The sequence below is a fragment of the Nannospalax galili genome, unplaced genomic scaffold (assembly GCF_000622305.1).
Source record: "Nannospalax galili isolate Female #2095 unplaced genomic scaffold, S.galili_v1.0 scaffold293, whole genome shotgun sequence".
NCBI classification, from domain to species: Eukaryota; Metazoa; Chordata; class Mammalia; order Rodentia; family Spalacidae; genus Nannospalax; species Nannospalax galili.
In genome coordinates, this window is record NW_008337147.1 from 3037313 (window position 1) to 3063552 (window position 26240).

At 37.9% G+C, this 26240-nt stretch overlaps 1 non-coding gene across 1 annotated transcript; it reads left to right on the forward strand.

Annotated features, from left to right (window-relative positions):
- The first annotated feature begins 23928 nt into the window (after window positions 1-23928).
- Window positions 23929-24035, forward strand: LOC115070210. The gene has a single exon (XR_003849407.1). It is a non-coding gene; the product is annotated as a U6 spliceosomal RNA (small nuclear RNA).
- The last annotated feature ends 2205 nt before the right edge of the window (window positions 24036-26240 follow it).

Below are 26240 nucleotides of genomic sequence, written 5' to 3' on the forward strand. Positions count from 1 at the left end.
TTCTTTTTTAATTTTGGGGAATTTTCTTGAGAAATTTTCTTCCATGATTCTGTTTAAGATCTGCTCCTTGCAATTATCTTGGGATTCTTCTCTTTCCTGTGTGCCTATGATTTGTAAGTTTGGTTTTTTTATGGTGTCACACAATTCCTGCATATTCCATTCTTGTGATTACCTAAATTTTTCATAATCTTTGCTTGGGTGATCTAGTTCGTCCACTTTACCTTCCAGTCTTGATACTCTGTTTTCCATTTCATTCATCCTATTGGTGAAGCTTACCCCAGAGAGAGGCCTGCCTTTCGGAGAGAGGCCTGTGGGTTGTGCAGGCCCAGGGAGGCAGAGGGAGGTGAGGGTTGGGCCTGGACCAGAGTGCTCCTGAGTACCCAAGAAGGAAATGAGTTGGTGTGCATGGAAAGGATCAGGAAGCAGTGGTGGTTCCCCCAGGTGTCTGGGGCACCAAGCCCAAGAATTGGTCAGGACCCAGGCTAGGAGGAGAGACCAGCGGTGGAGATGAGAGGGTGAATGAGGCTGGGGATGTCAAGGCACGGGGGGTGTGGTTGACTTTCCCAGAGAGAGAGGCCTGTGGGTCGGAGAGTGGCCTGAGGGTTGTCTATTCTCATATTTTTTAAGCTCTGCCATGGTCTGTGGAATTTTTGATGAATTAGTAAAATCCTGAATATATTTAGATTTTCTCCCTATGTTTTATTTATCTTCAAATACTTCTGTGATAAAAGCATGAGATCTCTTGAAGGCACAAATTCATCTCAATCTCTCTTGAGCCATATCATCAATCATTCATTTTCACAACATTTTTATCCCTCTTGGGAAAGAACACACAAGCATCTAGTTTATGATTATCATATAAAAAGTTCCTAAAACTTGTTATACTCATCCCTCCATTCTGGTATTATCTTCTCCTTATTTTAACTTAATTAAGGACCCAAATTAATATATTATCCCAAATACTGCTATTTTCTAAATTGTTGATAAGTGGTAACATAATATGCATGTAAATTATTTTCCAGTTGAATCCTTGAATTCATCTTCATCAATGATGTATATGACAGGTTTGCTCAGTCGCTTACTTATAATCACATAAGCAGAAATTCTTAATCCCAGACAGAGCAAACCTTCTATGTCTTTACTTTTTAATATAATACTCAATGATTACAAATCAAGTCTTTAGACTTTGTTGTAGCCTTCACTTTCATATGACTTCAGCAATCGAGTTTAAAATTCATAGAGAACCATTATAAATGCCATGTTTTTTATATATTTGATTCAAATGTTCTTCTTACATGTCCTTTTACTTGGTTAATATGATAAATTTCTTATATCTATAGCAGAATGGCTACAATAAACAACTTAATAAGGAAGAAAAAGGTATGTAGGAGTTTTTATCCTACTACAGAAGGACTTGATTATCCATAATCACTGCTGTTCAACTCACAATAGTCAGGAAATAGAAACAGCCTAGATGTCCATATATTGACTAATGGCTAAGAAAAATGTGTGCTACAATGGAAAGAATGTAGTAATAAACAATCACCCTCAGATTGAATCTAAAATTCAGGCTCTGAGACAGAGACTGATCCTGGGACAGGCGTCAGGGCCAAGAACCTGTGGCTAGATAGATCTTAGGCCCTAGAGATGAACTCCTACTGACATTCTACTAAACGGACATAGTATTAAAATGATGCTTAGTGACTTTTTTTTCTATACCCATAGATTAGTGCCTCTTTCTACCTTCATTTGAGAAGATTCTTCTTGTAGTAGAAGCCAGTTATCACAAAAACCCACATCTAAAGAAGGAAGAGAATAAGAGACTTCAGAATACTCAGCCCCTAAAGGACATTGATGTTAGACATCCCTTGCATGAATGAATCAACCACAATTATCATAGCATGCCTAAAGCTTACTGAAGATCAAGATTGACAAAATCTTAACATGAATTTTGGAGGACAGGAGGGTACACTGTCATCTGTGAAGTTATTGGCATTTCATAGCTTCTGGAACAGAAATAGTCAACATTTTAATGACATGACCCTTGCTTAATCACATTCTGGTGTAAGTTTCACATCTACAGTATTTGGACAACACTTAATCAAATTCACTTGGGGAAAAAGTACAAAAGAACATGCAGTTGGGTGGGACAGGAGGTGGGAGTGTATGTGGAGGATTTGTTGAAGGGAGAAATATGATAAAAATATGTTATATGAAGGTCTCAAGGAATTATTGTAAATATTTTTTTACATGTCACAACAAAATGGGGAGCAACTCAAAGCAAATAGTCATAGATAATACCACCTGTCCCAGCCACAACAGGTGATAAAGCAGAATTCAGGCTGAATCCAGCAGATTGCTATTCCAGGAGTTTTTTTCCAGAGACTATGGATTGAAAATCTGTCAGATTATTATCCAATTATGGAATGTATATTATATAATAGAACTTATATGGCCATTTTTTTCAATGTATTGTGTTACTACATTTTTATGTCAAACCATCTTTTGAAATATGTGAGATTCCAGAAAAACTCATTTATCAGTGACAGACATGAATACTGACATTTCTTCTTGTGTCTTCAAGAAATCCTGTAATCTTTGTCCTTTCAGTAGAAACAGCTATTGTCAATACAAATATTTGGTAAAACCTCTTAACAAATGTCATTTTTCATTACTAAATCTACAACTAGTGCTATTTTTGCAATTGATATGGTTTTGTGATTACCATAATTATTTAACAGAAATATTGAGGCTATTTATATAAAATTTAAGAAAATACCTTATGTTTTCATTTGCTATATTTAGTAAAGTAAGATGCCACAGATTGTGTCTTCAATAACACACAATTAATTTCTTTACAGGGCAGGATGTTAGATATCCAAGATCAAGATGTAGGCAGTGTCAGTTTCTTATGTGGCCTAATTTGATTGTAGATGACCTTCTTCTTGTTTTTTTCTTTCTCTGACCTTTTCTCAGTATCTTTATGTATCTGCTCTTTGTGTCTAACCTATAACATCACCTATCAGACTTTGTGAAAACATGCTCTTGTGATATTATTTATCCTTAATTATATTTGTAAAAGACCTATGTTCAAATATGATGACACTGTGAGTCAGGGTGTTAGAACATTTCCCACTAAATTTTCTCCTTTCAGCTGGCTGTTTGATCTGCCCTCAGTCTCTCAGGGTCTTGAGCTCCTGACTTCCTGACGCTGGTGGACAAACCGACATAACAGTTTAAAAAAATATATTTTATGCGTATGAATATTGCCTGCATGTATGTGAGTGCACCCATGTCGTGAATTGCCAAAAAGGTCAGAAGAGGGCTTCAGATTCCCCTAGAACTGGAGTTAAGACGGTTCATAGGCCATGTGGGTGCTGGGAATCGAAAACGGGTCCTCTGCAAGAGCAGTCAGTTCTGTTAACTGCTGAGCCACTTTCCAGCCCCATAACCATTTTAATCTGAACTTTGCATAGTTTATACATTTGGAAGGGGAGAGGATGATTTACAAAGATACCCACAACCCCTCAGGTGGGGCTTGCTGTTCAGGATCACTTTTGTGCCAGTGCCTACTCACCATCTCACCCTATGGTCTGCTTCTTCTCACATCCCATCATGAAGACCGGTAGAGTTCCTTGTGGGGTCTTCATGGTCCTCCCATAGTCTGAGACACCCCTCAGAGTCCATGGCGCCCCTTGGGGTCCACAGTAGGCTGGCTTACCAACTTGCCTGCTGTTCACTGCTCCCAAAATGGCACCAGCTCCTCCTCTTTTTTTTTTCCAATCTCACTGTCCTGCTACATCTCAGCAGAGAACTCTCCATCTCCTGGGTAGTTCCACCCCTCTTCCCAGGGTGCTCCTCTCTTGCTCCCTGGCTGGCTTACACTTTTCCATGGAATAAGTAATTTTCTGGATACAGAGAATCAACATGAATTTTCTGTGGGGACACAATTCAGCCCTAACAAAGTGTGCCATGCCTTTCCTTAGAATGCTAACTTTTTATGAAACCCAAACAGAAACCACACTTATTTACTTGAGGCTGAATCTTCATAATCAAAATTGTTGATCTAAGGAGGACAAATAGTCAACAATTTTTTACCATACTTCTCACCATCTGCCACATAAATCATTGAAACTTATTTCAATTCTATATCTGTTTGTGTGGAAAGTGCAACCATTTCTTCTGTGCATAATGGTACCCTCTATATTCCTATATCAGAGTTCCTTCTATGATCTTTAGGAAATTTGGTTTTTTCCCATACTTTCTTCTGTTATCACCACTTTATTTAACACATCCATCAACTATTTCCAAGTATTATGGCAATTCTTAATATGTCCTGCTTTGCAGTAACAGCATTAAATCAAAGATGAAATTCTTATGGTGAGATAGCTTAGATTAATATATGATAAAGCAGAATGGCAACTTTATTATCCAGAAATATAAATACGATTTTCATTAAAACTGCAGCAAATTAGAAATGAACAAAATATTCATAGGAGACAAAATTCACAAATATAACCCAAGATATAAGGAAGTGACATGTAAATATACTTTCTTCAGGGTTTTTTATGACAAATAATTGTGTTTGAATTTATTTTCACATGCTACTTATCCTTGAATTTTTCTTTTCTTAAGGAGAGGAAAATACACTTAATCTTATGTGGAAAAAATATAAAAATGCAGCAGTCTACTGTTTCAGAGGAAACATTCAGAGGAATGATGTTCTAGTACATTATTCTTGCCCTGTATGGCTGTCTGCCTGTGGTTTTCTTGTGAGCTGTTATAATTTTCCAGCCCAATTTCCCCAGTCATTTTTTAGCCAGTTCACATCATATTCTTTCCCATAAAAAATGTAATCCAGTGTGTCATGTCCTCTTTTTATCACAGACTTCATCAACCTAAATGTTTGGTGTTGAAGTCTCTATTTGCATGCCATTCCCCAAAAAATTTCATATGGTGCTTAACACTATGACGATATAGGAGTATTTGCTACAATTCCTAATGAATTCCTCATCAATAATTCCAATCCGTGGGTTTTGTTTTCACCTTACTTAATCCTGTTGTAATATTTGCTGTTGAGTACACTCCTTTGAAATCTCCACTTTCACTTTAGAGAATTTAATCTCTGTGATTCTTTTTTGTTCAGTGTATTTTTTCTCACTTTCAATATAGCTTATTTTTCCTTTTCTCCCTGAAATTTAGATATATTCAAAAAGGCATGTTCAGATATTTGGTAATAATTGAACTGTAAATCCTAAAGGATAATCTCATTTCTACCAAAATTTAAATTAATAACAATAGAAGAAAATACAGGTCCAATGCAGGAATTCCCTAGCTATTTACATACACTTCTATTTTTCGTATATATGACTTCCAACCTGAAAAATTTTGAATATTGAATTTAATGGTATGATGTTTAGAATCTACATTAATTCCATATTTCTACGTATAAATTGTGGGAGACAGGCTTGAGCCTAGGGTGAAAGTCTTACTGACAGCCATACAGCAGGACTCAGGCAACAGCCCGACTGCTGGAGCCACAAGGAATGCCTTGTGACATTTTGCTCCCATTGGTAGATCATGAGACTGATGCCTAGAGCTCACCACTCCCTAATCACCACCCTTGGATGCCTCACCTTTAAACTGCTTACTGTACTGTGCACCACCCTTGGATACCTCACCTTTAAACTACTTACTGTACTGTGCACCACCCTTGGATACCTCACCTTTAAACTACTTGCTGTGCTGTGCACCACCCTTGGATACCTCACCTTTAAACTACTTGCTGTGCTTTGATTGGACCACTACTCCTACATAAGCTTGTGCCTTCCTGCAATAAACCAGATCTGTGTCACTGAACCTGGTCTCCTGTGTCTGAATGTGGCTCTGCTGACACAGTCTCCTCACCAGCCCTGGTGTCCAGACTGGATGACTGATTGGAGGAACTAAGAGAGCAGGAGAGCAGCCATAGCCAGAGGAGAGCAGCCAGAGCAGACGACCACAATAAATTATATATCCCTCTTTTCAACTGAAAAAAGTATCACAAATAAATGATAAATATAATTTATTTTCCCTCAAATCTTTCCTTATATCATCTATCATGTCACTTCACTCCTTCAACTATATATACATATTTATCAGCTTTAAGCTTATAGTTGAAGTTACAATAATAAATAGGGAGCTTATATTGAGTTAAAAATTAGGTAAGAAAAATCAGCAAAGCAATATCTGATAGAATATTATGTGAGTTTTAATAATAAAATATAGATCAGAAATATATATTATATGTGCAAAGGAATTTAGTTTATAAAAGACTCTTAATACATAAAGGAATTAATAAAGATATTCTGCAACTTTACTTGTAATTGTAAGATGTCCATTTCAGTCCAGAAGCCCTAAAATGAGTGTTTCCTGTACATATTTGAAGATGAGTATAAGAGAAAAAGAAATAGGAATTGGGTTCAAAGACATAGCAGGTGATACAGTTCATGGAGTATTGTGTAAATCACAGAGAAAATCATCAAGTATGACACCAAGTTCTTTGATTTTGGCATCTAATTTGTTGCAATTTGTATGAAGAGGAGAAGAAGAATGAGTTTGGAGATGATAATTGTATGATTTCTTCAGAGAACTTTAATGTTAAGCACAGCTGATATGCTACTGGGAGGTTTTTGTTGTTAATATTTTGTAGATCTTCAGTACATATATGATTTTACCAACATAAAATATGCTATTTTAAATTGGCTAGGTGAAGAGATCATGGAAAGTCTACTTGGGGTCTTTTATTAATCCATATAAATTATAGAATTTTTTTCAATCTCTTTGAAGTATGTTGTGGTTATTCTGATTGTCATGGTATTTAATCTAATGTCTTTGGTTAAGTTTATTCCTATATATATCTTTGCATCTCTATTCATTAATACTCTATGTGTCTATAGTTTTCTTTTAGGTTCATTTCATGTATGATAACATTTAACTCAGATGTCTCTGCTTTTTTTGTCCAGTTGACCTGTCTAATGAAGATAGTGGGGTACTAAAGTCTACTACTATTACTGAGTTTGGGTTAATCTCTGTCTTGTAGTCCTGGAATACTATTTTTATGAAATTGGGTGCTCCAAAGTTTGATGCAATATATTCATGATTGTTATATCTTCTTGGTCAAATTTTCCCTTCATTAGAATGATGTAACCCTCCTTACCTCTTCAGATTAGTTTTAATTTTAAGTCCATTTTGTCAGATATGATAAAGTATCTTTGAAGATGAGATAATTTTCTTGAGGACAAAAACAAAATGGGTTTTCTTTCTTGATCCGTTCTATTATCCTGATAGGAGATTTGAGGCTATTTATATTTTGCATTATTATTGAAAGATGTGCTTTGGATAGTGTCATTTAATTTCTTTGTTTGTGGCCATCTTTTGTGTTTCCATGATTATACCTTTCTTTGTTTTCTTTCTGTGGCCTCTTGGGTATACTTATTCCTTTCTTTGTCCCTTTGTATTGCCTGCATTATTCTCTGTGGGGCTGGTTTGGGGTACATGAATTCTTTTAATATATTTGTGTCATGAAAAATGTCCTGTTCCCCTTCAACCACAATAGATAGTTTTGCTAGAAAAAGTATTCAGAGTTGGCACCCATAGTTGTTTAGAACTGAGACTACTTTGGTCCAGGCTCTTCTGGATATCATAGTTTTCATTAAAAGTCAGCTGTAATTCGTATGGGTTTCCTTTTGTATGTAACTTGTTTTTCTCTAGCAGCTTTCAGTACCCTCTCTTTGTTCTGTATAAATAATGTTTTCACTGTGATAGGCCATCTGAAGTTTCTGTTCTGTTCATGTCTAATTGCTGTTCTATGTGCTCCCTGAATCTTTATAAGTAAGTCTTTCCTTAATTTAAATAAGTTTTCTTCTATAATCCTGTTGAATATCTAGACAATGCCATTGATCTGAAATTCTTTTCCTTCTTTTATGCCTGTATTTCATAGATTTGCTCTTTTCATGTTATCTCAAATTTTCTGAGTATTCTATTCCTGTGGTTTTTGAATTTTAAGAAGTCTTTCTTTAAGAAGTCCAGATATTGCGTGTTGTCATTTAGTCTAGACACTCTGTTTTCCATTTCATTCATTGTACTTGTGAGGTTTTCTCCTGTTGTTTCTAATTGGTTTGTTGAGTTTTTTAGTTCCATGTTCATTTCCATTTGGGTTTTCTTCACTATTTCTATCTCTTGTGAATTCACTTTTATTTTATTATTTTAAGTGTATGCACGTATTGCCTGAATGTGAGTGCACCCCTGTCATGCAATGCTTGCAGAGGTCAGAAGAGGCTTTCTGATGCCCTCGAATGGGAGTTATAGACAGTTCTTAGCTGTCATGTGGGTGCTGGGATTCAAACCTGGATCTTCTCCAAGAACAACCATTGTTCTTAACTGCTGAGCCATGTCTCCAGTCCCCATGAACTCACTTTTTAAGTCATGAATTAATTTTGGTACTTCATTAAGCCACATATTTCATTTGCTTGGGTTTCCATCACAAGTTTATGCTTTTCCTCTTGAGTTCTTTGAGTTGTTTGTGTTTTCTTGAAGTTCTTTGATCATGTTTAGGATTGTTCTCTTAAATTCTGCATCCTGGTGTTCCACAGGGTGGTTCTCATTGTAGGGCACCTCAGTAGTACTAAGTAGGTTTTGTTGGACAAATTCTCCTGGTTTTTCATATTATTTGCTTTATTTTTGCACTGCCATATAGGCCTATGGATGATTTTTATTGGTTATATGTCCACAAGAATCTTCTACCTTGCTTTTGTTTAACTTAATTTTGGTTCTGTTTATACTGATTATGTACCTTCATTTCTTTTTGTTCAGCTATGGAAAATAAATTGGTTCATATTTCATGTTCTTGCACGGTAATAGAATGGTCTGTGTGGATGGTGGGACAGGGCAGTAGGTAGTCTGGTCAGGTTAGTAGGAGGGCTGGTCTGTATCAGACAGATCAGGATCTGGTGGTGTCTGTGATAGGGAAGTTAGCTAGTCAGAATTAGGAAGTTAATTCAGGAATCTGAGGCAGAGGAATTGGGGCCTGCCTAGGTCCAAAGCTGCAAGGGGACATGCTAGGGGTGTGGGAGAGGAATGGAATAGAGACACAGTGGGATGGTTGTGACTTGCCAGAATCCTTGTTGGGCATGTCTGTCTGGTTGTTCAGCAGCCATGGAAGATGTCAGTTTTGTGGTGGTGGCACCTGGTTAGGGACTTAGCTATTTATACTAGTGTGTCTAGCCAATCTGGGTTAGGAAGCTAGTCCAGAGATTTGAGGTGGAGTAATTGGGGCCATCCTAGATCTGAGGCTGGCAGGGGACAGGGTGGAGATGTGCCAGAGGAATGCTGGTAAAAGATTTCACTGGTTCAATAGTGGCATGAATATTTTTAGAGTAACCAACTGCCTTCTAATTGGATTTTAAGCCCATTTCACAAGATGGATTCCATATCTGACTCTGTTATTATGGCCAAGAACCTGTTACTTGACGGGCCATGGAACGTAAGGGAGAACCTACTAAGGCCATTCTGCTAAACAGACATATTAAACTGACTCATAGTGATATACTGTTTTATTCAGAAATTCATGCATCTAAACACTCACCAGTAAAGATTCTTTTCGTAGTACATGGAAATTAACACAGAGACTGACAAATGGTCTTTGTACAGAAAATAAGATACTGGAGGGGGTGGTGCTCAGCACTAATTGAAACTCCTATATCACATAATCTCCACCTCCTTTTACTAGACGTGTAATTTTTTTTTGACTAATAAAACAAAAATTTTTTAAAAGGTGTAAGATCCCCAATAAAAGCAATAGTTTATGTGGAACCATTTTCATCATTCCAGTAGTTTTCTGTCCATTAAAGAAGCAAGGAAAAATATCTGAATGATTTATATGTTATACAAGTTACTAAACATTGAATATAGTTTGATAAAATAGCCACTAAGTAGTGATATATCTAAATTTAATCCCCTAAAGTAAAGCAAAATAAAAGAGAGTTTGGAGTACAATGTGTCTAAAAATTGGAGCTCACAGGTGTTTCCCTAAAGACAAAAATGACAGAAATGTCAGTGGCCCCATAATTGCACCCCGTGAAGATCAAAGACCTGAAACATAAAAAGGGATCTTCTCAGTGAGCCTAAACTGATCTTTCAGGACAGTGACTGACAAAACCATCCTTCACCTGAGACACATATGGGGAAGATAATGAGGTCACCAGAGAGGACGAGAGGATGAGATATACTTAGATTTTGTGTAAAGAATTCTAAGTCTAGAATTTCCTGTTGGACTCAATCCAAAACCAACTTTAGTTATGAAGTTGCTTAACATTATTTTATAAAACTATGTGGAATTTTTTATTGTTTTGAAATACTTTGGCATGATATTTGTGTATGAACATGGTCAAGATATTAATTGAAATTCCTTACTCTTTTATCTTTAGTCTTTGATAGTAATATACAATGTTCTGACATGATTGGACTAAATAATAGCATTTCATAGGTAAAACATAGTGTGTTATGTTTATGTGCATATGAGTTCAAGTGAGTGTGTGTCTATTTGCACATGAATATATATTGAGCCAAATATTAATGTTAAGGAAGAGGTAACGTACCTATAAATGGTTTTCTCAAATATTTTGCCTATCTTCCAGGCACTTAAAATCTTGAATGTCTATAACCATTGTAATGCTCTGAGAATTGTGACATTAGTTAATGAAATGGATAAAAATTGTTTGTATTGAAGAAGGTGAAATGGGCCACATTTACATTTCAAGTTTTTGACTTTTTACATTGCAAACATTGAAAGAAAACTGATATCACTGATATCACTGTAATAATAATTGAAGGCCAAATAATATAAAATCCATATGACTTGCATGGAATTATTTTATAATATATGAGTAACCTCAGTATTCAGGAGCCTGAAGCAAAAGAATCAAGTGAGAACATCTTGAAGCATATAATAAGCTCAAGGTTGACACAGATTACCATGAAAGATATTTTTCAAATTATTCAACATCAAAAAGAATAACAGATAATGGTCTAGCTTAATTCTTCTACAAGTGGAGATTCAGTTTTGCCAGCACCATTTCTTTAGGATGCTGTCATTCCTCCATTGTGTGTTCTTGGCAGTCAAATACCAGGTAGCTGAAATTGCATGTACTTCCATTGATCTATCTGTTTTTGTACCAACACCATGTTGTTTTATGACTATAGGTCTGTAATACAGTTTGAGATCTGACATGGTATTCTCCCCACTCCTGTGCTCAGGATTGCTTTGGCTATCTGTGGTCTTCTATGATTCCATATGAATTTTAGGATGCTTTTTTTCCTAGTTCTCTGAAAAATATCATGGGATTTTAACTGGCATTGCACTGAATTTATATAATGATTTTGGTAGGATAGTCATTTTACAATAATAATTATTCCAATCCATGAGCATGGGAGGTCTTTCCATCTCCTAATGTCTTCCTCAATCTCTTTCTTAAGATTTTAAATCATAAAAAAATCTTCTTTTGCAACAGTTGGATGTTACGACAGAGTTCCATAAATTGTTACACATAAAGATTTTCTGTGAATTGTCCAAGCCTAACTGGCACATCTACAATGGAACCTCTATACCCAAGGTTCACAGAACATAGTGGAACAAGGGTATGAAAGAACACTAACACATCACTCAACTCTCCTCGACTAAGTTCCCTAATTCAATAGAGGTCATCGAGCAGAAAAGGCTACAAATAGCTAAGTATAGAGAAGAGTCTACAGAATGTGGGTCCTTGGATAGGACTCCTGTATTAAACTCCACCTACAAAGGGCTGAGGGACCATCATAGAAAAAGGGGTGGAAAAATTGTCAGAGTAGGGGAGGAGGTGCATGACCACATAGAAAGAGATACCAGGTCCTGAGACCTTCCTCATGAATCTACAGCAACAGTGTCAGCATGCACAAGACCAATGCAAACTACAGCTGACAAAAACCCAGCATAGAACTGGGGAAATGGTCGGAAGGCCCCAGTCTTAGCCGGAGAACTATTGGCAGCTGATTACTGATAGATGTGGGAAACCTGATCTTCCTGAATGGAGGGACTCTAGATTGACTGATTAGTCCCCAGTGGATAAGCTTTCACTGAGGGATGTTTAGGGACACAAATTTGACTAGGTAGACCTTAACACAAATGATAGAATGAATGAAATCCTGTGTTTGTGTGTGTGTGTGTGTGTGTGTGTGTGTGTGCGTGTAGAGACTATGGGAATGTGCCAGTGAGGAAGGTGTTATAAATATGATTAAAATGTTTTGTATGAAATACATAAAAATTCAATAAAAATTTACTACAAACAACAACAATGACAAAACCCAGAAGGACAGTCATGTATGAAATAAAGGAAGAAAAATAGCTACAACTATGTGACTTAGTTAGTCAGAATCCCACAGTCTGATCCCCATTATCCAGGCATGGTCCTAGGCCAATACACCCTGGTGGAGAGCTCCCACTATCTGGCCTGGAACCGTATGTCATGCCAATAAAAAATTAAAACTGAGAACCTGAAGTACAGACTAACTATTCATACCCGATCATGAAGCAACCAACCCACATCAACAATAAAAACATCAAATATCAACTCAATGAAGGACTATAATTTTATATCAGAAACAACCAACAAAAGAAATTTATAAACCTAGATCAAAACACAAAAACAGAAATAATATGAAAACAAAGACAATAAATATATTGCAAGCAAATCCCACTAGTCCTATAGAAGTGTTCTACAATGAGAACTACCCTGAGAAACATCAGATAGTGAATTTAAAAAGAATAATCATCAACAGGATCAAACAGTTCACCAACTTTAAAGAACAAGAAAACAATTCAAAGAACTCAAGGAAGATAGAAGTAAACTTCTAAATAAAGCTTAAGAAAATACAAATACAAGGCTGAATGATGTGACAAAGGAAATTCAGGATTTGTGAAGTGAATTCATGAAAGAGTTAATAATATTGAAAACAAAACCTCAGTCTGCAGTGAAGATGGAATTGAAAAACTCAGTAAGCCAATATGAAACAGAAAGAGAAAGCCTCATCAGCAGAATGAATCAAATGGAAAACAGAATATAAAGACAAGATGAAAAAGTTAAATAATTGGACTGCTCAAGCAAAGAATACAAAACACTTTTTTAAAAACACACAGGAATCGAATATGTACGAAATGTGGGAAACCCAGAAAAGGCTAAATTACGCATCATAGGCATACAAGAAGAAGACTCTCAGGTGAATGGCATAGACCATATTTTCAACAGAATTACAAAAGAAAATTTTTTTCTAAATTAAAGAAAGACACACCCATACAGATACGAGAAGCATACATAATAACAGACAGGACCAGAACATAAATTTTATATGGCATAAATACTAGCAATATTAAACTTAAAGAACATAAAAGTGTATTGAAACCTGAAAGGGAAAAATAAAGAATTTACATATTAAAGAAAGCAACTGGATTTACAGCCGAAAGTTGGGTTAGAGAGATCACTCAGCAGTTAAAAGCACTGGCTGCTCTTTCAGAAAACCCAGAATTTGAATCCCAGCACTCACATCACATGGTGGATAATCCACAGTAACTGCAATTCCAGGGTATTGGACACTATCTTCTGTCCTCCACCGGCATTGCACAATAAGGGAACAATTCAGACATGCAAGCAATACACTCCTACACATAAAATAAAAGTAAAGCAAAAATAAAGCAAAAAAAAATTAAAAAGAAAGAAAGGCACTTCATTCTGATCAAGCAATCCATCAAACAGAAAATAACAACATAAATATATATGCACTAAATTCTGGTGAGCCCAGTTTCATAAAGAGAGTACTACTGGATTTCAAGACACAGATTAACTGCAAAACAGTAATAGTAGTTGGTTTCAGTACCCACTTTTTCTATTAAACATGTTATATGGATAAAGAACAAACAGAGAAACAGGCATTAAATGACATCTTTTAACAAATGATTGTAACAAACATCTTCCAAATATTCCATCCATGGGACAAAGAATACACATTCTACCCAGCAGTCCAAGGATGTTTTTCTAAAATAAACAACATGTGACATACAGAAAACCTCACCAAATACAAGGAAATTGAAATAATTCCAGGTATTCTATTAGACTGTAACACTATAAGGTTTAAAATCAACTCTAGTAACTACGTGAACTCAGGGAGATTAAACAACAGACTGCTTCAAATGAATACATGCATGAATCAACAAATGATGAATCCATCAAAGAAGAAATCAAGAAAGAAATAAGAGTATTCCTGGAACTAAATGAAAATGATAATAGGTGCTTACATTTAAAAATGAGAAATAACACAAATAAATAACTTAATGATGCAACTCAAGACTCTGGAAAAACAAAGCTTTGAAAAGATAAACAAGAGAGACATATTTTAGCCTAACTTAGCAAAAAAAAATAAAAATAAATAAATAAATAAATAAATAAGTGCAAAGCAACAATATCAGACTTGAAGGGAAAACACCACAACAGACACCAAAAGAATCCAGAATGCATTAAAAACACATATTCTGTTAAACTAGAAAATCTAAAAGAAATGAGTGGATTTCTAATGTGAATGATTTGAACGGAACCCCCAAATTTAAATGAAAAGAAATCAAGATCTTAAATAAACCCATGACAAATAAGGATATTCAAACAGTAATATAAAGCCTCCCAACTGAAAAAAAAATCACAGGCCCAAATGGATTTACAGTATAATTTTACTAGAACTTCAAAGCAGATATACAACCAATACTGCTTAAATTATGGCAAAAGGATAGAACATTTGAACACCCATGTCTTTCAGTGAAAATGCATGTACTGGAGGCTAATCAGGCTGTGATGGTTTGAGTGAGAATGTTTGCCATAGGCTCCAAATATTAGGACATTTTATTCCCAAATGGTGGTTGTATTAGTCAGGGTTCTCCAAAGAAACAGAACTGGTAGAATGAATATATATGTGTAGATATTTATCAGCTTAGCTCACAGGATAGAGTCTGAGTAGTCCAAAAATAGCTGCACCATACTGGAGGAGCTGAGAATTTGTAGTTGCTCAGTCCACAAGGCTGGATGTCTCAGTACTCCAAATCTGGTGCTGAAGGTCTGACAAATTCCAAAAGATCAGCTCGTTTTCCATCTACAGCAGCAAGACAAACTCACCAGTGAGAGAGAAGTCAGGCAGCAAGAAGCCTGGCATTCTCCTCTGCCTTGGCCTTTTGTATCAGCTTCCACCAGAAGGTAACACCCATATTTAGGGTGTGTCTTCCAGCTTCAGATGATTCAATCAAGAAGATCTCTTTCATTTCAGTTAATCCAAGATCCAGTCAAGTTAACACCCAGGATAAGCCATCACAAGTAAACCCCTTGTCAACTTGACACCCAATAGCATCTCTCTATGTCATGCTTAATTTTCAAATGAAAACAATGTTGAGGTCATAATTTCACCTAACATGCTTTAACTATCCCATCATACAATGACCAATGCATTATATATCTTAGAGTAGGTGATAAGGTCTTCGAGGAATGCTTAGTTCTTTAGTGTCTCATAACCCAATATAATCATATAGGTTCACAACACTTAACCACTTAACACTTATCTCAATTACACATTCAAAAAAGAATAACTCAAGTATCTGCTTAACATAGGTGTATACATGAACAAGCCTATTCTTAACCAAATAGGACAAAAATACTCATGTAAATTAAAATCCATGTTTCTGCAATTGGTCACAAGGTCTATGATGGTATTTGTAACTATCTTTCTATACTACGCACTCTGTATTTCCTCCATCATCAGCAAGCACCTCTGCAGATCTTGGCTTTTTCCCTGGAGGAGTGACCCATAGTGACCCATACTTTATCCCTGAAGGGTCTTGACCATTTGTTGTCCTGTCTGGCTTTGGTTGTTGCAGTTTCCTATTGACCTTAATCACAGGACATGGTAACCCCAAAAGTCGCCCTAAGGAATCCCCTGCCTCCCATACATAATCTTCCTTACCTCCATTGTGGAGAGCCAGTCCAATTTCCCCCTTGTAGTCTGGGTCACCAGGGGTGAGAGTGAGTGGAATCATTCCCACTTCCACCCCTTGATTCCTGGACCCATGAATCCTGGCTGTAGGAGAAACTGTACCATATATTGGATGCTGATTCAAAGCATACACTGTCTTCTGGAGGACCCTGTCCCAGCTCTCTAGGCTATTGCCACCTAATTGGCACTGTAACTGTGTCTTTAAGAGACCATTCCATCCTTCTATCAAGCCAGCTGCTTCAAGATGCTGGGGAACATGGTAAGACAAGTGGATTCCATGACCATGGGCCCACTGTCCCAATTCTTTGGCTATGAAATGAGTTCCCTGGTCAGAATCTATGCTGTGTGGAATACCATGATGGTGGATAAGGCATTGTATAAGTCCCTGGATAGTAGTTTTGGCAGGAGCATTATGTGCAAGAAAGGCAAATCCATAACCAGAATAAGTGTCTATTCCTGTAAGGACAAAACGCTGTCCCCTCCAAGATGAAAGTGGTCCAATGTAGTCAACCTGCCACCAGGTTGCAGGCTGGTCACTATGGGGAACAGTACCATATTGGGGGCTCAGTGTTGGTCTCTGCTGTTGGCAGATCTGGCACTCAGCAGCAGCTGTAGCCAGGTGAGCTTTCATGAGTGGGAGTCCATGCTGTCGAGCCCATGCATAACCTCCATCTCTGCGACCATGGCCACTTTGTTCATGGGCCCATTGAGCAATGACAGGGATAGCTGAAGAAAGAGGCTATCCACAGAGCGGGTCATCCGATCTACTTGATTATTAAACTCATCTTCTGCTGAAGCCACTTTTTGATGAGCATTTACATGAGACACAAGTATGTTCACATCCTTTGCCCATTTGGAGAGATCTATCCACATACTTCTCCAAATGTCTTTTTCACCAAATTTTCCAATCATGCTCCTTCCAAGTCCCTGACCATCCAGCCAAACTATTGGCTACAGCCCATGAATCAGTATATAATCCACTTCTTGCCATTTCTCCTTCCAAGCAAAAAGCACGACCAGGTGCACTTCCCAAAGTTCTGCCCACTGTGAAGACTTTCCTTCCCCAGTGTCCTTCAGGGTTGTTCCAGAAATTGGCTCTAATGCTGCAGTTGTCCACTTCTGAGTAGCGCCTGCATAACATGCAGAACCATCTGTAAACCAAGTCCAAGTCTTCTCTTCCTCAGTCAACCAGTCATAGGGCACACCCCATGAAGTCATAGGTGCATGCTTGAGAACAGGAGGCACAATAACAGGAGTAGGAATCATCGGTGCGGTCACCGCCAGCGGTGGCTGCTCCTCCATTCTTGTGGGTGCTGCTCCTTTGTTCTCAAGGGCATCGAAGCTGCTCTTTCACTCACCCTGGGCTGAGGCTTCTCTTCTGCTCACCTGGTGCTGAGGCAGCTCGTTTGCTTATGCTGTGCTGCCTCCTGTCGTAGCTGCTTCTGCCCAGTCCCAGACCCCAGGGCGGGTGAAGAGACTGTGTCAACAGAGCCGCATTCAGACACAGGAGACCAGGTTCAGTGACACAGGTCTGCTTTATTGCAGGAAGGCACAAGCTTATATAGGGGTAGTGGTCCAATCAGAGCACAGCAAGTAGGATACCTCATTAGCATAACAGATTTAGCATCCTATCACAGTACAGCAAGTAGGATACCTTATTAGTATCATCCTATTAGCATAACAGACTTAACGTCCTATCACAGAATAGAGGGTACGATGCCTCATTAGCATACTGGGTTTCAGATTACAGAGCCAGGATTCCTGGACCCTGACAGTTGCAATATCACCCTAAGCTCAAGCTTGTCTCCCACACATAGGCATTTGTGCAACTTCTTCATGTAACTGGTTTGTGCCCTCTGGGCCTGCTCAAGTCCAATCATGTATATACCACTTCCAATTGATAATAGATTGTTGCTGTGCACAGCCTACTTTATGGCTTGGGGGATCAGGTAACACACAGCTCATGATGGGCAGCTCTGGTCACATGGTGATTTGGTGGCCCATTGTCAAATGTTCAGTTTCCGCTAACGCCCAATAGTAGGCTAAGAGCTGTCTCTCAAAGGGAGAATAGTTGTCTTCAGATGAAGGCAAAGCATTACTCCAAAATCCCAATAGCATCTGCTGTGATTCTCCTATGGGGGCCTGCCAGAGACTCCAAACAGCATCTTTATCTGCCACTGATACCTCAAGCACCATCTGGTCTGCTGGGTCATACAGCCCAAGGGTCAGAGCAGCTTGTATAGCAGCCTGGACCTGTTGAAGGGCCCTTTCCTACTCCAGGCCCCGCTCAAAGGTAGCTGCCTTCTGAGTCATTTGATATATGGGTCATAGTAACACACGTAGATGATGAATGTGCTACCTCCAGAATCCAACCAGGCCCACCAAGCATTGTGCTTCTTTCTTGGTGGAGGGAAGGGCCAAATGCAACAACTTATTCTTCACCTTAGAAGGAATGTCTTTGCATGCTCCTCACCACTGAACTCCTAGAAATTTCACTGAGGTAGAAGGCCCTTAAATTTTGGTTGGATTGGTTTCCCATTCTCTCATACACATACGCTTAACCAACAAGTCCAGACTGTCTGATACCTCCTGCTCAATGGATCCAATCAGCATAACATCATCAATATAGTGGACCAGTGTGATATTTTGTGGAAGAGTCAGGCAATCAAGATCCCTTCGAACCAAGTTATGGCACAATGCTGGAGAGGTAATATACCCTTGAGGCAGGACAGTAAAGGTGTACTGTTGGCCTTGCCAGCTGAAAGCAAATTGCTTCTGGTGGTCCTTATGAACCATTATCAAGAAGAAAGCATTTGCCAAATCAATAGCTGCATACCTGGTACCATGAGACATATTAATCTGCTCAAGTAAGGAAACCACATCTGGTACAGCAGCTGCAATTATAGTCACTACTTTCAATAGTCAACTCTCATTCTTCATGACCATCTGTCTTCTGCACAGGCCAAATAGGAGAGTTAAATGGAGATGTTGTGGGTCTTTCAAATCCTTGATGGTATCTTTCAAATCCTTGATGGTATCTTTCAACTACTCCAGCATCTTTCAAATCCTCGATGGTAGCACTAATTTCTGCAATCCCTCCAGGAATGTGATACTGTTTTTGGTTTCCTATTTTTCCTGGAAGAGGCAATTCCAGTGGTTTCCATTTGGCCTTTCCAACCATAATAGCCCTCACTCCACAGGTCAGGGAACTAATGTGGGGATTCTGCCAATTCCTAAGTATAGCTATCCCAACTACAAATTGTGGTACTGGGGAAATAACCAAAGGATGAGTTCGGGGACCCACTGGACCCACTGTCAGTTGGACTTCAGTCAAAACTCCATTTTTCACCTGACCTCCATAAGCCCCTACTTCAACTGGAGGGCCACAATGCTTTTTAGGATCTTCCGGAATCAGTGTCAACTCAGAACCAGTATCCAATAGGCTGCAGAAAGTCTGATTATTTCCTTTCCCCCAAAGTACAGTTACTCTAGTAAAAGGCTGCAGTTTCCTCTGGGGAAGGATGGGTGGGAGGCTAACAGCATCACTCTTTGGTACCATGACAAAATCCTTCCTCAAGCACACTTGGTCTTCCCTTCATTCAAGGGGTTCTGGGTCTGCAAACTGTCTCAAGTGTGGAAATTGGTTGACTGAATGAGTTTCTCTGTTCCTACAATCCAATACTGACTTCCTGTCATTCATTGTAGAGTTTTTCTGCTTATACAGATCAAATAAAAACTTAGTAGGCTTCTTATGTATATGGTCCCTGGAAACACCATGATTGATTAGTCAGTACCACAGGTCCATTTGAGTCATGCCATTGTAGGTATTGTTTTGCCTTTCCTCCCATTACGATAAATATGCTCATCTTGTCTTTGGTAATCTAATACTGCCACCTGACCCCTAATCCTAGGTCCTGTTACACCTATTATATTTACATTTAATTTATGCATTTATGCAATTGAGCAGCAGCATCTCCATCTGTAAGATTCGGCATAAGGAAAAGAGCAAAAAACAAAGCTCTTCAAAAGTTCTGGTGATTCTTTCAGTACTTTCTGTCTTATAAAATAAGTAAAAGGCATGTCCTTTGGGCCATCCCATTGTGGAGGATTGGTGTCGCACTGCAAATCCACTTGAGCATACCAATTTTCCTGAGCCTTACAATCCCTTCATCACCACTAAGCCAAGGGATATCAGGTATCTCCAGCTCTCTGTCCATAGGCCATCTCTTGATAATACCTCAGCCAACCAATCAAATAAACTTTTAACACCATTTTAAATGCATGCACTTCCATATAAAACCTGGAATCTCCACTCAGGGGGTCCATGTCAAAAAAACTCAACCTGATCCAATTTTATGTTCCTTCCACCATTATCCCAAACCCTTAAAATCCATTCCCAGGCATATTCATTACTCTTGTGCTTGAAAGAATTAACAAATTCACTAAGTTCTTTAGTGTTGTAGTGCATCTCCTCATGGACCACACTTTCTATCTCTTCTCTAGGGGCCTGCTTAGCTTTGAGTCTGGTTATAGGTCTAGAGGCAACATAACTGGGCCCCAAGGGACATCAGCTTCATCTTGCTGAATGGAATTAGAGTCCTCAATGGGATTAGTTTCCTCAGGCAAGGGTGGGGAGAGTAGGTCTGCTGAATGTGGGGAGATTAATTCATCAGGTGAATCAAATTCCTCAGAGTCTGAGGATTCAAAATCCTCAGCCTCCTCTGGTTTCTCCCACACATCTCCATCCCAGGTGTCAGGATTCCAATATTTTCCTACCAATGCCCTCACCTTTACTGCTGACACCCTTTGAGGCTGGGAATTAAATTTGTGTTGTAGGTCAGCCAAACGTATAATGAGGGCTCCAGCTTGATCTTCTGCAGCATTAGCTCTCTGGCTGTTGGAGAGAAGATTCTCTTCCAGCGAACACTTGGAAACATTTAAACTGTTGATTCGAATCTGGAGCTTGTCAGTTTTATCATTAAGCTCATTGTTTATCTTCATTACTTTATCCAGAGATGTTAGCAGTAACCAGCCAGCATCATAATTTTTCTTATTTTTCAACAAATCATGAAATGTTTTATGTATAGAGTTACTAAATTTCTTGCTCTTCACAAGAGGTGAGTTAGGAGATTCAAATGGGTCTATCTCCATAATTATTTCAAATAGTCTACACCACAGATTTTCAGTGTTCTCCATGCTATGTGAAGATTCTGAGTTGGAGAGCCTGCTCCAAATACCAACAAGCCCATTAAAGAAATTTATCCTTTCAATTCTGTTTCTCTAGAACCACTCCTGGTACCATAATCTGTATTACTCAGGGTTCTCCAAAGAATCAGAACCAGTAGAACGAATATATATATATATAGAGAGAGATTTATCAGTTTAGCTCACAGGATAGAGTCTGAGTAGTCCAACAATGGCTGCACCACACTGGAGGGGTTGAGAATCTGTAGTCACTCAGTCCACAAGGCTGGATGTCTCAGTAGTCCCAATCTGGTGCTAAAGTCTGACAAATTCCAAAAGATCAGCTAGTCTTCAGTCTACAGAAGCAAGACAAACTCACCAGTGAGAGACAAGGCAAGCAGCAAGAAGCCTGGCCTTCTCCTCTGCCTTGGTCTTTTATACCGGCTGCCATCAGAAGGTAACACCCACATTCAGGGTGTGCCTTCCAGCTTCAAGTGATCCAATCAAGAAGATCTCATTCATTTCATTTAATCCTAGATCCAGTCAAGTTGACACCCAGGGTTAGCCATCACAGTTGTATTGTTTAGGTAGGTCTTAGAAGGTATAGTCATGTTGTAGGAAGTATGTCACAGGGGGTGGGCTTTGTGAATTCTTAAACCTTGCCAGACCTCATGTCATACTCTTGTTTTCTGTGCCTGCATGAAGACGTGAGAGCTTAGTTTATACCTCTCCAGCCATCTTTACTGCCATGCCTTCCCACCATCATGAACTCTTGCCACTTTGGAACCATAAGCTAAATAAACCCTTCTTTAGAAGAAGAAGTCTTTCTCCAGAAGCACTTCCTTTGGTCAGTGCTTCTATCACAATAACAGAAAAGTCACTAAGACACAGCCTATGTTGTGGTGGTAAGTAAGGTCTACCCTCCCTCACCAAGTAGTAATCTGTCTCCAACTGTTCCCAGACTAAGGCTGGCCTGACACCCATCCCTCAGTCTACTCTGGGCCCTTGTCTAATAGAGTTGCCATGGGTCCTGTGCTTGATGCAACAAGGGGTCATGGATGGCAGAAGGTGTCTAAATTGGATTAAGAACTGTCATATGAAATGTACAAAAGCTCAATATTTTTTATGAAACATAGAAATAGAGGGAGAACTCCCAAACAACTATGAAGCCACTGTTACTCTAATACCAAAACCAGGCAAAAACAAACCAAAAAAGAAAACTATAGTTCCATATCCCTAATGAATATATGTCCAAAAATTCTTAACAAATTTCTCATGAATCATATTAAAATTAAAATGATCACTCGCATGATCAAGTCAGCTTTATTCCAGAGATTCAGAGATGGTTCAATATATAAAAATCAATAAATGTATGAAATCATATAAATATGTTTAAAGAGAAAAATCACATCATCATCTCAATAGACACAGAATAGGCTTTTGAAAAAACCTAATAGGCATTCATAATAAAAGTCCTAAAGAGAATTTTACTACAGGATGCACACATACCACAACATAACTAGAGGTATATAAAACAAAACCACAGCCAACATCAACAAGCATGTCCACTCTTCCCAGTCTTTTTCAATATAGTGCTTGAAACTATACTTAGAGCAATAAGAGAAGGAAATTAAAGGGATACTAGTTGGAAAAGAAGGGGTCAAATTATTGAGATGATATGAAGGCCCCATATTTCCTCCAAAAAACTATTAGAAATAATCAACATGTTCAACAAAGTGACATGATACAAACCTTATTTATAAAAACCAGTAAATTTTCTCTATACCTTTAATAAGTGATCATACACAATTCATGGAAACACTTCTATTCACAATAACCTCAAAAAATACAAAATATCTAGGAGTAAAACTAACTAAAGACAGCAAAGACCTCTAAAATGAAAATTTTAATCTTTGAAAAAAGACTGAGGAAGACAAGGAGATGGAAGGACCTCCTATGCTTAAGGATAATTAGAATTAATACTGTGAAAATGAACATACTACCAAAAACAAATTTTAAATTCAGTGCAATTCCCCAAATAATTCCCATTACTTTCTCTAATGAAATAGAAAAAAAAATTCCAAAAAAACAATATGGAATCAGAAAAGATGCCAGAAAGCCAAAGCAATCCTGAGCAGCAAGAGCAATGCAGAGTGGAATACAATACCAGATCTCAAACTATATTACATACTTATTGTCACAAAAATAGCATAGCTCTGGCACAAAGCAGACATGTATATCAATGGAAATTAAAGAAGACCTAAACATTACTAAAGAAAATTTCAGGCACCTTATATTTGGCCAAGGTACGAAGAAGACATACTGGAGGAAAGGCAGCATCTTCAGCAAATGGTGCTTGGCAAAACTGAATCTCCACATGTAGAAGAATGAAATTAGGCACATTTCAATCACTCTGCCCAAAAGTAAACTCCAAATGGATCAAAGACCTAAATGTGAAACCTGAAACACTGAAGCTATTTGATGAAAACATAGGCAGCACCCTATAATATATATATGTATTGGAAAGGACTTTCTAATCAGACTTTAGTCTATAGTCCTATTCTCCTGAAACCTCATAAGCACAGTCCCTATTGTCAGCATTTTGACTGCATTGTAGTCTTCTAAGTTCCCATAAGATTGACTTATTATGTGCAAACTTTGGAAGCACATATGCTAAAATTGGAATGATGTATAGACGATCAGCATGGTGACTGCGCAATGATGACATGCAAATTTGTAAAGCATTCCACATTTTTCAAAAAAGAACGACTCAATACTGATTATTGCTTTCTCAGATTCTCTAGCCCTCATGTCCAAGGTCTTACACATCTCTTCCAAAAAGCAGTTCCAAAACCAAAGGACACATTTGTCGGGAGCCGTAGGCCCCTACCCCAAGAAATAGCAAGACCTGATTTCTGGCAAAGCTGTTTTTCAGACATCAAGGCTGGCCTGGTTTGAGATTAACCAGATGACTATACTTGAAAGCCTCTCACAAACATGTTGTTCTAACCTGGGCACTTAACGCCTGAGAGACTCCCTCATTTCTCATGTAATTGCTAAGAAACTTTGGTGTTACTCTGTAATCATACAAGTGTAACCTCTTAATTGATTTATAACTTGCTATATAGAATTGTGGTGTTACTATGGAATTTACTCTATGACCAATTGGTGTGGTGTTATTGTGATAATCATTCTGTTAATTAAGTTGCCCTACTTCAATGGATTTTTCCCTGCCAACTTCCCCCTCTCCTCCCTATAAAAACTTTGTGTGAATGTTCATTAAATGAGACTTGATCAGAAAGCCTGTCTTGTCTCCATTCTTCGCATCCCTTGTCCCTTTCCGTCCTTTCTCCTCCCTCCAGAAACCCACGTTGACTGTCCTGCGGGTCAGGACACACATTATTAAAAGAATTATAATAATGACCCTAACAGAATGAAAAAATACTTAATTTAACTCAGGATTTCAGAAGGTATAGACTACCATGTAAGTTGAGAAAACTGACTTATTGGCTTGTGGTATTGGGATCCCATGGAAAATGCTTGTTCACTTGACATGGGCCAGGAAGCAGAAAAATGTAAGTCAGATCCAGAGTGGGTATAACCTACAATGGCACATATTTAGTGACCTATTCCTATGAACCAGGCTTGACTTCATAAAGGAACTACAGCTTTCAAAATATCAACAAATGTTGGGAATGGAACATTAAAATCATGAGTCTGGGGGAAACATTTAAGTTTCAAATCATAATATAATGGATCAGTAATTTCAATGATAGTGGCATTCTATATATCAGGAATATTAAATGTTATGATGCTGTCATGGAACTGGACTCATCAAAAGAATTGGCAAAATACTAGAATATTATATTCCAAACTGTATCATATAAGGCAGAAATAACATCCATAGCAGACTCCAGGGTTGGATGAAACACCCAGAATGATGATTACTATGCCAAGGGACAAAGTAAATATTGACTTCTATAAATTAAAAGGATCAGAAAAATAAAAACTCTTAATGAATGTTTCTTTTTTACTTGACAGAAGATGTTTTTGTTTTATAAATTGCTTTATTTTTAAATTAAAGTTATTTCTAATGAATAAATGAAGCTATTATAAGGAGTAAGCAGCCATGGAGTACCTAGCCCCAGCTGACAGGATGGCAGTGATGCAATCCCTACATCTAAGGCTCAGGGGAAGTTACAGAAAAGTGGAGAGAACAGATTATAGGAGCTTGAGGACCAGAATGCCTGCTAAGAAATACTGTGTTCAATATATAAAAGGATGTGACATCCATGAAATTTCAGCAGTATGCTTGTCTAAACAAGAATTGATAATGACAACAACAGTTGAAATATCAATATGAATGAGGGATATTTCACAAGATAACAAATAAGAGTAATAGGCACTCAAAGCTAAAAGAAGGGAAAACAATTTTATCTCCAGGGGTGAGATACAGTTTTTCAGACAGTTGGGCAGTTAACTCATATGAACTCAGCAAATGATAATAGCATGAACAAGACCATGTAAGCTCAAGACACAGAAAAATCTCATCATAGAAGTGAGTAACTAAGAAACCCCAACCATAGCTGAGAAACTAATGGTAACTGTTATTTCCTGAGAGAAAGAGAGTCAAATTTCCTTCAGAAGGTTATGCTGGGTAGGCTTCAGGTTCCAATGAATGGACACAAACCAAAATATGTTTGAGGACACAAATGTGACTCAATAAATTTTTTGATATAGTGAAATTTAATATATATATATATATGTATATGTGTAATGGAGTACATTAAATCAAGCTGGGAATAGTAAATGGCTTTCAGATGGGGGGGTTCTAAATATGTTCAAAACATGTTGTTTGAAATTCACTAATATTCTCAAAAAATACAAGTAAATAAAATTGCTCTTTTAGGAATTAAAAAAAATTGTTATAATATGTACAATATTTACTGTGTTATATTTGA